This window comes from Myotis brandtii, unplaced genomic scaffold (genome assembly GCF_000412655.1).
Source record: "Myotis brandtii unplaced genomic scaffold, ASM41265v1 scaffold369, whole genome shotgun sequence".
Taxonomy (NCBI): Eukaryota; Metazoa; Chordata; class Mammalia; order Chiroptera; family Vespertilionidae; genus Myotis; species Myotis brandtii.
The window spans coordinates 389853-393035 of record NW_005364180.1 but is presented as its reverse complement, the minus strand read 5'-3'; the positions used below and the strand labels follow the sequence as shown (position 1 = coordinate 393035).

The window sequence follows — 3183 nt, the reverse complement described above, 5'->3', positions numbered from 1 at the left end:
GCGAAACCCTGCTGGGCAGCTGCCCCTCCCCTGCCTGGGCCAGCGACTCTCCAGCTGGTCACCCGCAGGCCGTGGTCTGGGTGCGGGTGATGGGCCTGTTCGCTGCCGGGGGAGGCGGGGACGAGGCCAGTCCCTGCAGATCCCTGTGTCTCGGGGCTGCTATTTTTAAGGGCCTGAAAGGCGTCCTTTCTCTGGATACCCCTGCGCTTCACAATGCGGGTCTGTTCCCCGTGGGGATGTGATTTCATCTGGAGGAAATGTCTGGGGGGGGCGGGGAAGCGGGGGGGACAGAGGCCGCTTCCTGGTCTGGGGCCGCCGTGCACCATCTTGCTCTCCTCGCCCGCCCGCCCGGGGCACAGGGTCACTGCCCTCCAACAACCTCCGCGGGCGGCGGGCACTCAGCCTCCCTCTCCCAGCCCCAGGCCAGTGGCACTTCCAGGGCAGGCATGGCGCCAGCTTCGTGCCCCTGGCTGAGCCCCCAGCCCAGGCAAGTCTGAGTGGGAGGCCTGGAGTGGCCCCATCCACAAAGGCCCATCTCTGATGGGGACTCAGGCCCCGGGGTTAAGTGTGAGCCGCTCTGGGAGTTCCTCTTCCTGCAAATGCAAAGTCTTCTTAAAATGCACATGAGCTTCCCCTGCTTTACAAACTGCCGCCCCGTGGCCTGCAGGGGCGAGTCCAAGCCCCAGGCCCTGGCTAAGGGCCGCCTCACCCGCTGGCAGGCTGTGCAATGCCGGGCAGGTGCCTTGCCCTCTCTGAGTCCTGGAGCTGGAAAATACTCCCCAACCAGTAGGGACAGACCCCAGCACAGGTCCTGCCCTCAGCCAGCGGGTTCCTGGCTGGGGCGGTGCTCCAGCCCCTCTCACACGGCCGCCCCCTCACTTTCCGGGCTGCCCCCCCCAGCTTGCTGCTCCCTACACTCACCTCTTTGGAGGGTTCTGTGCTTTGTTTATCCCAGTTCCCCTGCCAGGGAAAACCCAACGCATCTTTCTAGGCGTCTTTCTAGACGCGCCAAGGGTCAGCTCCACTTCGAAACCCTCTCTGACAGCCCCCAGGCTAAACAGGCTGCCCTGTAGGGGGTCCCAGGACCCCTCACTCCAGTGCAGCCCTGGACTCACTGTCTTACAGGAAACTCGCCCATTCTTGCTGCCCATCCCTGGCCCAGCTCGGCCGAGAGCCCCGGGGGCCAGGGCCTTGCACGTCCTTCATCCTCACACCTGCTCTCGGGCCCTTCAGCGCAGCCTCCCTCCGCTGCCCCGCACCCCCCTCCTCGCCCTGACGCACCCCAAGGCCCCCTGAGGCACTCCCTTCCTGGCATAAGGGTCCCCCTTAGCTCACACCCTTGGCTCTTGGGAAACACGCCACTCAATGCCTCCCCAGCCTGCTCAGGGGGACCCCCTGCCACCCTAGGGCTTCGGTCTTCCTCTGCAAAGTGGGGTGACCCCCTCTCGGAAGGCTGTAGGGAGAACTGGCTGCAATGACGCCCCTGGAGGGCTCGCACTGGCCCTGGCAGACCCCAAGCCTCTATTTGTGGTGACGTCACTGAACAGAACCCCGAGACTTCCTGGCAGGGGGACCTGTGACCGGATGCTGCCCCGCCCATGACTGGCTCTGCCTGAGGGAGGTCTGGACTGAGCAGATGTAAGTCCTGCCTGGGTAACACCCCCTCACCAGGGGCTTGGGGGCTGCTGGCTCAAGCACCCCACACTGGGCCTTGTCCCCTCATCCCAGGGTCCCCTTGGGCTTGGCCCTGGGAACAGGTTTCAGGGAGAAAAGCCCCTTGGCAGTGGGTCCCAGGAACTGAGGGGTCCCGGGAGGGCGGAGGGCATGGCTGTGTCCTCCCTCCAGGTGGCCCCGTGCAGGGTTCTGGGACGGGGGAGACGGCAGGTCCCCTGGCTCACCCGCAGTCCCCGGTGCCCACAGGGACAGGCTGATGTGCTGCGAGAGACCCCAACAGAGCCCCCTCCAGCTCCCAGGCCAGCCCAGGACATTCCCCACCTGGGCCCGGGGAGGGGCGGGAGGTGGAGTCTGAAGGGATGACCGCCAGGTGCAGGCAGCCGTGAGCCTCCTGGGCTGGACCCTCCCATCCTCACAGCAGCGACGCGGTGCCAGCGTCACTCTCACGCCACACGCTCTAAGTACAGACTGTGGCCCTCGCCCGTGTGGCTCAGTGGATAGAGCGTTGGCCTGTGGACTGAAGGGTCCTGGGTTCGATTCCCGGTCAGGGCACGTGCCCGGGTTGTGGGCTCCATCCCCAATAGGGGATGTGCAGGAGGCAGCCGATCAATGATTCTTTTATCATTGATGTTTCTATCCCTCCCTCCCATTCCCTTCCTCTCTGAAATCAATAAAAGTATATTAAAATAATCTATAATAATAAAAGCATAATATGCTAATTAGACTGGACAGCCAAACGACCTTCTAGACGACCTTCCGGTCGACCTTCTAGACGAAGCCAGGGCTGTGAGGGCCGAGCACCTTGCACGAATTTCGTGCACTGGGCCTCTAGTAAATAAATAAATACATAAATAAACACAGACCTCGTCTGAGTCCGGGCTCTCCATGCACCGGCCGCGTGGCCGCCGACACATCCCGTAACCTCCGTGCCTCGGGCCTTGTTACCAAATGGGGCTAAGACAGCCTGTGCCTCGGACACGGGCATCAGACAGCACCTGCCACGCGGGCAGCGCTCAGCAACGCCGGCTCGTCCAGGGGCTGCTATTGGAGAACGAGGGGACCCAGGCCCAGAGGCTCCGCCCGCTCCCTCCCGAGGAGCAGGGGGCTGAGCAGGCGGCACAGGGATGCCACCCCGAACGCAGGAACGCCAGCCATCCCCTCGTATGTGAGGAAACCGAGGCGCAGAAAGGCCCCAGCGGCCCGGCTCTCCCTGCTGAGAGTCCCCGAGGCCCCGCCTTCCTCCCCCGCACGCCCACTCCACTCCCGAGAGACACACCATGAACAGTGTCACCCCAGGGAGCCTGCGCTGGGATCCGCTCTCTCACGCTCTCGAAGACGCATGGCTCTCGGGGCCGGGCCGGCAGCATCCACACGCTCCCTCGCTGGCGATCAATCTGCAAGAAGGCAGCGCATTGGGTGATCTCAGCCACCTGCGCGGCTCCCGCTCCAGGGAGGCCGCTCCCCACCCCGATCGCTCTGCGGCCCAGCCTCCAGGCCCCAGTCCACCTT

The 3183-nt window shown here is 64.3% G+C and overlaps 1 non-coding gene across 1 annotated transcript; it reads left to right on the top strand.

Annotated features, from left to right (window-relative positions):
• The first annotated feature begins 2153 nt into the window (after positions 1-2153).
• TRNAH-GUG lies at positions 2154-2226 on the top strand. The gene has a single exon. It is a non-coding gene; the product is annotated as a tRNA-His (tRNA).
• Positions 2227-3183: the final 957 nt, after the last annotated feature.